We start from the raw sequence: 9,189 nt of genomic DNA, 5'->3' as shown, positions 1-9,189 counted from the left end.
ATAGTGATGCAGTACAACTTGACGGAAGTAGAAGAGGAAAACCAGAACCTAATTATATTTGCTATTCAAGGTAAAAGGTCAGTACGATGAGTTCTTTCAGGACCTCTTAGCGAAGAATGTAAGCATGCACTCTCCAGTACGAGGATTAGAAGCAGGATTCAGGTACGAGTATGTAGGTTTGCAGCAGCTGGTAGCAGACTATGTCGGCCAAACCAGTGACTTGACTACCTTAGTATCTGGTACTCGGCAAAAACGAGGCTTAATCGATGTGGGAGGCCAGGTACTAAAATTTCTGTTTGGTGCTGCAACGGATAGTGATCTGGAATTAACCAATAGTAGGATAAATGAAATAGAAAATCTAAGTGATGACCTTTCCCATAACACTAAAGACCAAATAACCGTTTTAGGCAATATGCAATCGGAAATTTCCAACCATTCTAGAGCAATAAACAAAATTATCTCCACCATAAAAGAATATCACGAGGTGATGCACATAACTATGGCCCGTAATTATATCACAGAACTTATATATGCCAACCAGTTGAGAACCCTTTTTCAGTACTTGAAGGTGAACTCAGCCCTTTCGGAGGTTAAAGATGCTATTAATCTAGCTGTCATTGAGGATCTAGCTGCCGGAAAAATGACCAGTAACCTGTTGCCTCCCCATCAGTTCTTGAAGGTCCTGACTTCCGTGGAAAACGTAATACCACCCCCAGTAAAATTGTTTTTAGATGTAAAATTAGAGAATTTGTACAATTTCTATAAATTTGCCACAATCCAATCATATGTAACGAATTCTCAATTGAGGGTATTAATTAAGCTACCCCTGAAAAATGATAATCAATTGTTTGAAATTTTCAATGTGATAGTTTATCCTGTTTACGACCCTTCACTCGCAAAGTGGGTGAAATGGGAAGTGGCAGATCAAAAGCTTGTGATTAGAAAAGACAGGCAGACTTATTCGGTTTATTCACCAGAAATATTTGCAAGGGAATCTAAATTTGGCAAACTCACGGTGTGTCCGTTGTCAGACGCCTTATTAAGCGTCTACAAACGACCCAACTGTGTAGTAGATTTATTAATGAAAGAGCACGTAACGTTATGTAGTAGAAAGTTGATATCTGGCTTACAGTCCCCCGTTCTAATTAGAACACCCGCTGGCTCTACGCCACATCAAAAGAAACACGAGTTATATTAAATTGCTTTGGGCGTGATGCGAACCTGAATGTAAGTGCGATCACCCTGAAAGGTGAGGGTGAAATACCGAAGCAAGACAGATGTGATCTGATTGCTGATGGGTACAGGGTGCCTGCCCGATTTATCGGCAGCTCCTCGTATTCGAGTGAATTTGGAAAGATTGTTTTCCCAGAAGTTGATGGGATGTACAGTAGTGAAGAACACAGCTTACTGGTACATGATGTAAATGAAACTTTGAAAGTCCTGCAGGGACTAGATGATCAGCTGGGCACCCTAAGTGTTAAAGAATATTCCCTAGAGGGTACAGTTCAACTACTTAGGTCCCACTATCACAGACGTGAGTTCTTCTGGATTCTTAGTCGTAGGGACATGGTGGAAGAGTGATTGGGGATCCCCTAATATGTTTGTTGATGCTCTCCGTATGCTGATCACTTGGTTTTGACTTGTGTATGTATGTTAACGCAGACTGGTAATGGCAGAGTTAATATAATTCTTTGATCATTCTATTAAATTAAATAGCATATCCTAAGAGGATCAAGAATGCTCGAGTCAAACTGGTATCTATGGGAAGGTAAAGCCGGCACCCCCAAACCCAAATACCCTTTCCTTTCAACTCCCCAACCGGACTATAGATACACTGAAACAGCTCGAATAACTTTTTTAAATTTAAAATGAAGTGACATTCCAGTAATAACGCCGTTGAGAGTGTCTTGCTAAGGGATTTTCCGGACCCCATTAGCAAGACAGAAAAGATGTCTTTACCAGGTCTGCAGAATTGTATTAAGATAGTAGGCAGGGTATCAACCCTTGTGTTTATTCATATTTTATGTATTCACTGAAAATGTAACTGTTATTTAAGGAATTTATGTGTCACATGTAAGTTGAAAGGGGGTCAATGGTTAGACGTAGTCAATCAGTATTTCTAGAGTTAGGGATCTGACTTGCCGGTTACTGCGAGGTTGCTTGTACTGATGGCTACGGCTGTGTCAGGAGAACTCCGCGGCTTCTATGTAAGCCTGATGAGCAGCTCCATTTAGTGTTAAGTTTACAATTACTGAATTTCCTATTTTACTGTATCTTTTACAAGGGACCAGTCCGGGTGACTTTCAAAATTAGGGGTGACCGAGGCAACCGGCCCCAAGTAAAATCTCATGAGGCTTATCCAAGAATGAGGGAGTAGCGTTCCAAATTATGATACATGTGCCTGGAACAATTACTTTGTTATAATTGGTTTTTTTTAAGAGTACATGACGTGCACTAACCCAGAGTGGCAAAATAAAAAAAAAAACAAAACAACAAAAAAAAAACAAAAAAAAAAATTTTCGACAGTCACCCTGTTAGCTCTTAATTTTAATCACATATTGTATTGTCGCTATTGCGATGCCAATGTATTTGTTGTAGGGATGTCATAATGGTTGTGGACGTTTGAATGTCTAGTAATCTTAGATCTTAAGAATTCGTTAGCTTAAGGGAGACTGGTCCTTTGACTTTAGTGAGAACTTGATAGTCTATAGCGTTAAGTTACTTTTATTTTCTGTTATTCACGACATGTTTTTATTTCTTCTTGTAGAGATCCTAAGCTTTTTTTTTAATTGTGTGTTCTGATATTTTAACTTGGGTGTGTTTTGGTTTTAAGCCATATATATGTTTGTATGTATGTAGTTCGGTAATAGTATAAAGAGAGAGACCGTTGTGATAGTGAGTAAGAGAATATTATGTAAATTTTGTAAAGAGAGAAAGCCTAAGTCGCGAATAGGTGTCCGAAATTTAATTTTCGAGTCAAAATTCCGTCCCTAGTATGAATAGTAATGTTGAAGCTTTTTCAAATTTTCTTTCCCACTATCAATTCAAAGCATCTACCTGTGGCATACCAATTAATTAAAAAAGAAAAAAAGGATCAGATGTAGACTGGGTGGCAGTTGTACGTTTGGCTAGGAAGGGAGGCACAATAAGAACTCTTCGGTACTCCACAAGTACTCAATGCTGAGGGCAGCATGATCTAAAGGTGGGGGGAGTGTGACACCTCGGTGTTAACGCCCCAAAATTTTAGGAAATAAATTAGTTTAACCTAATACTACGAAAATGTCTTACTGTTACTTTAGTGATTATCTTAACCACCTTTATACTGGTAAGACCTCCCCAATATGTAACAATGCTGCCGTACACATCAAGTGCCATCCGGATTAATATATGAAAATATAGGCGTTAAGGCCACTTCAGAAGAAAGGGACAGGGGTTCTGCCACAGCCTGTATATGCATTAAATTGAAGCCCGCGGTGATGCGACGACACCGGCGTTGTCGCAGCCACGTGTACGGAATGTGCTGAAATCAGCAATAGTTGTGTTGTACGCAGGCCTTGAGCAGTGTAAAAGCACCATGTACTTCGTTAATTACTAAATGAATCGCCTAGGCGGCAGCACCTCTCAGAGTACCATCCTAAGACGAAACGCGCTCTGATTGGTCTAGAGCCTTGGCAGCGGGAGGATCGGGCGATGTTGAAGTGATGCTCGGGGAGTCGGCTAACTTGTGCGAACGCGACAGACGTTAACTTAGGCTCTCTCCCTCTCTCTCTCTCCTATCCATATTTTAACTTTTCGGAAGCCAAATTCTAAATTCTTAACATTGGATTACTCGTACTATGTGCTTCGAATCAGATATTTATTAAGTTCAAGTTCAAGTTCAAAAATTCTTTATTCGAATTATTACAGTACAATACATACATTTCATGTGCTATGTATAGCACGTGCGAAGTGAAAAACATCGTTTAATTTTATTTTATATTGTCTTTCGTATCGTTGGCAATTAGTCCTTTACAGTTACTAAGATATCGATTATATAGTCCCGATCGGATAAATAGACTATTACGGCTAAAGAATGTTACATGAGTGACTAAGGATATTTATATTGTACATTTATATTATTCTCCCTCAAGAAATGGTTCGGATCGACGACTGGAGTTTTGGCGCAGTTCTGATATCGGCTCCCTAGCATATTTGATATCTAGCACTACAAGCATTCTCACAACTAGGAGAGTTGAGTGACCATGATTTGACGCTGTCACTTTCTGGACCTTATCAGACAACAACCGATAAGTCTAGTCATATAATTCACCATATTTAAGATGGGTGATAATTGCATGTGGTTAAATAAAAGAGGTCATATGGTTTGGACAAATTTAACCATATGATATTTTAAAAATAATTCCCTGACTGCCACTGAACTTTCATACCTGGAGCTTCCGTCATTGTATAGTGTAAGATTAGATTGTTAAGTATTTACCTTATTTATCTGTATTTTCCTTTCTCGGTAGCCACACAATAATTATCTTGGAATGAAAAAGTTATTATTGTTTGTGTTTATAATACAAGTTAATCTGTATAACTTGTCATTAATGTGCATATCTGTAATTAATTTGTCTCAATTTTATTTAAAATTATCAAAACAATTTTTTTGTTTTCCCAAGTTCTATATATATTTAGTTAATTATCATATTTTGTTTTTACAGCATTAAAACTCTGCGAATATCTTTGACAAACTTCATTTTATCTTTGTATGAAGCTAAATATTAAATTAAGATTTGATTAATCTAAAATTACGTCCAAATTATCTTATTGTCAAATCACTTGCAATTCACTTGGATCTATTTGTTCATATAATCCTATCATACTGCTAAGTAGGCCTACCATGCCTAGTATTAATCATCCTGTTCACAACCAAATAGATATATTGTAAATATAATCTTAGCCAACTCCGATAATTTACCTTTATAGCTACTCTGAGCTAAACTAAAGTAAATTAAAGCATACCGGGACAATTTCCTAATTTCACCCCCAACATAATGCAAATAAGGTGGTGCCCTTAAAATAACTATAAATTGTTACCATTGTTCTGATCTTTACTTCTTTGAGCTAGTACTTTATTATATGCTAAAGAGTAGATTATAATGTATACACTTTTATTATTTTTAAATACACTAGAAATATGATTTAATATACATACTTAGATGTATAAACAATTTTAACAAAACTAATAGATATGTAATATATATATATAAATATATATATATATATATATATATATATATATATATATATATCATGCTAGCAGCATGAAACTTACCAGTTTTTCTTACCGACATGCTAAATTTTGGGACATCAGTATTATAGTACACGTAACGTAGATATAATATTATATAGAAAGATTATAGTTTGTCAATGAATAAGTATTTTATAATGGCCCAAAACTATTCTCTCCCACAAAACATAAAAACAACGTCAACAATATAATACACATAACGTAGCTATGGTGGGAAGATTTAATTCAGGTGTGAATGTTGAGTTTAACTCCAGTTATCTTCCTCTTGATGCAGCGTCTGAAATATGACTTTATCAAAGTTTGACTGTTGAAATCTGGAGTCATGCTCGTCTTATTGTCCTATAAGGTAATGAAACAATGACTTCATTTTGAGCTACATAGTAGCCGGCATTTATTGGATCTCTTCAGATGAACATGACTTCTGATTCCAGAAGTCAAGTCTGTGTAAGCATCAGATTGCAAATGATGCGATAAGGATAAGGAGAACTGGAGCTTAATTCAACAATGCAAGCAGTCAAAAACGTGTGACGGGCTACTGGTTCATAAAGACTGCCTGTTCTTTGAGTCTTTAACTGCTTGGATATGACTGTTTCATTAATAGGAACGTTTATTTAATTGCTTTTCTAGTCATATAGCCTATATGAAACCTTGTAAAAGTTTTTAGTGTTATTTTAACGAGCATGAAAACAATATGTTACATACGTGCAATAAACATTCATATTCTGTCTTATAGAACTAAAACTAATGGCAGAAGAGTGCAGCGCGTTTTAGAAACCTGTGAGCCAGTAACAAAAAAAATTATGGTTGCCTGTAAAGTCGGTTTTACGGGCGAAGATTTTACGTGACAACGTCTTTTTCTCGGTAGAATATATTGATATTGATATGAATATTATTAAATTGCACAATAGGAACAAGGAATTGAATGAAAATAAGAATTGCACAAATTTTAACTATAGAAATATATTTTGTTTACTAAAACATTGTACATAATTTGAAATTAATTAAAATTTGTTATTGTAAATGGTAAAGTTGAATAAAACATTTACTAAAATTGGAATTTGAAATTCTTGCTAAACACAGTTAAATTTAAATTCTAACTCCGCGCGTGGTGATTGGTCGGTTTAGTTCGTTTGTTTGGTCGCACTGTTATGAGAGGTTAGAGGTTATAATTTGTTATTTTAAATGTTTGACTAGCAATACGCGCTGTTTCTTCTCAATCGACTGAATTACGATTGATTGCAGAGTGATTTAAACTAATAATTTACTTAACACTATCAACATTTGTCAATAGTATGACATAACCTATAAACTCAGTTTCTCAACTTTTGTGTCAATCTAACAATTAATCAATCAATCATAGTTTACGATAATGAAATATCAGTGTACAATTATTTACCTTTATTGTTGTAGTTGTTGTAAATGAGGAATCTAAGCACTCCACATTTTCACGAATAAACATAGTTATCTGCTTTATCCCGTGCGGCGGACCCACAGTTATCTGCTTTATCCCGTGCGGATCCCGTGCGGCGGACCCACTGGACGGGCATCGTAACGTTACCGGGCGTTACACTTTTTCATGAGTGACTCCGAGCCGCAACTTAATTTAAGACGTTGTCACGTTGTCACAAAATATTATGTAAATTGCACAACATTAACTATGGTAATTTATAAGCTTGGGAGCACGGTGATACAAATTAGTTTTTTAAAAGAAATTTTAAATTTATCATTATACTACATGATTCAAAGGAAAGTTCGTATTATTATATTTTACTACAAAAAGTGTTGCACTTCAAAAGTAGAGCTGGCTTAAAATTAAACTTCGCAGCCTACAATTCCTAGAATATTCAGCCATATTATATTACCAAATATTACCTTAAATACCTTTGGATTAATTGCTCAAGTTCTCTTTCTTACATTTAGAAAAGAAAAAAGATACTATGTTTTTTATTAAATTGAATCTATATTGAGTATTTGTTCACAATAAATATATCTTATGATGAAAACAACCACATTGATATACAACCAAACGCCTTTAATATCAAATAAGTTCTATTTTTTGCTATAGTACATTATGTCATTAGCTCGATTTGAGATTTGAAGTAATGGGTTATAGTACTTCACACTTTAAATACATCGATACAACGAAGAATTGAAGGATCCAGCATAATGTAATGACGCACAGACGGTTAGCTCTAAAATCAATAGGATTCATTCTTGGACCAGGAGGAACCTAAGTACCAAATGTTTGAGTCTCTAGGACTTTCTGACCCAAAATTAATAGCATTTCTTCTTGGACTAAGATATATATCATCATAAATATGATATCATCAATGACCTGTTCAGATCGTAATAAATTAATAAAATATACTAAAGGAAACACAATTTTTCCTTTCCTTTAAATTGCATCTATGTGTTACGCATAAACCTCTAAAATCTGCTTCTTTTATCTTATTTATTCTATCTGAAGACTTATCTACTCTCAGTATCAGTCATAACAAGGGACTCAAAGTCAGTTTTTATTAAAATGACTTTGATGAATACTCTTTAGAGGATGACAGTGGCCGACTTAATTGCCTAATGGGACTGTATTGCAAACGTTAATTAGTGGTAGTAATATAATATAAAATTAAATAAATAAAATAAATTCTAGACGTGAAATTATATTTATTGTTTGAATCCATTGGCAGATTATGAGTACTTTCACAATAATAATGTATTAGTAATTGGTTATGTTTGTACAAAGCCATATAATAAATTTATTGTTGTATAATATTAAACATTTTACAGATACCAGATATCATGTAATGAAATAAATACTATCAGAAACAAAAGTTTTATAACAACTGATTAGTTAGGTTTCTGAGTTATTTTAAATATTTTGAATAGAGTATGAAAAAATATATAAATGAATACTATTATATATTTATAGAGTAGGTTTATATAGTTCACCCTATGTAATACGGTGTATAAATAACGTTCCCGCTTTTCTTTTGTTTGCTTCATATCAACTTTGTTTTATTTTATCTCTCAGAACTTCACTTTTCAAGCTCTGTTAATTTTGTTTAGAATTATTATTTTTCAGCTGCACGTTGCGTCAGCTGTGTCATAATATTGACAAGCAGATGACTGAAGCAAACACGTTTTTCATCCTGTAAGGCCATATGAAATGGAAGAATAGTTAAAGGCTGTTCTCCGTTTCTTCCCACCATTATTTTATAGATACGAAAATAATAAAACTTTAATATAAACACTTTTACAGGTCCTATTGTATAAATAAATGGTTTAAAAGTTTTTCTTTATAATCGAAACCCCCTCTACTAGAATTTCATTACAGAGTTTAATACTATTCTCTTGAATTCAACTTAACCATCTCAGACGGTTACAATCTTAACGTTCCACAAAACACTGAATTGGTATACATGGTATGTTGCATTTACTTATTTTTAGGTAATTGACTTATTTTATACAATAGTTGTAGCAATGAAATTTGATACAGTGTTTTTAATGCCTTGAAGGATTGTAAAACTTTATTTTGTGATCACATTTATTACTTTAAATTCAATTTACTTTGGTTTCCATTCACTCACGAGTCAGAATCATGAATGCAATCTGCTTTAATTATCTTTTATCTGTGTTAACGTTTTCAATAAAAGATTGCATTGTTATCACGAAACAAAACTATCATTTAAGTTTATTTGCCGTTAATAATGATCTCCCTCTGAGGATACAGTAATTCCGAAAGTTAGCATATAGTTATGAAAGATATACTACGTATATAATTTTTTATGAATATTTAAATTACCAGTATTTATTGCATAGAAACTCATAATCCTAATATGTAAAATTTAATTAAACATTGTATCTAATAAATTACATCGATAAAGTACAATTTACAT

This window comes from Homalodisca vitripennis, chromosome 2 (assembly GCF_021130785.1).
Source record: "Homalodisca vitripennis isolate AUS2020 chromosome 2, UT_GWSS_2.1, whole genome shotgun sequence".
Classification (NCBI taxonomy): domain Eukaryota; kingdom Metazoa; phylum Arthropoda; class Insecta; order Hemiptera; family Cicadellidae; genus Homalodisca; species Homalodisca vitripennis.
Note: the sequence above shows the minus strand (reverse complement) of the source record.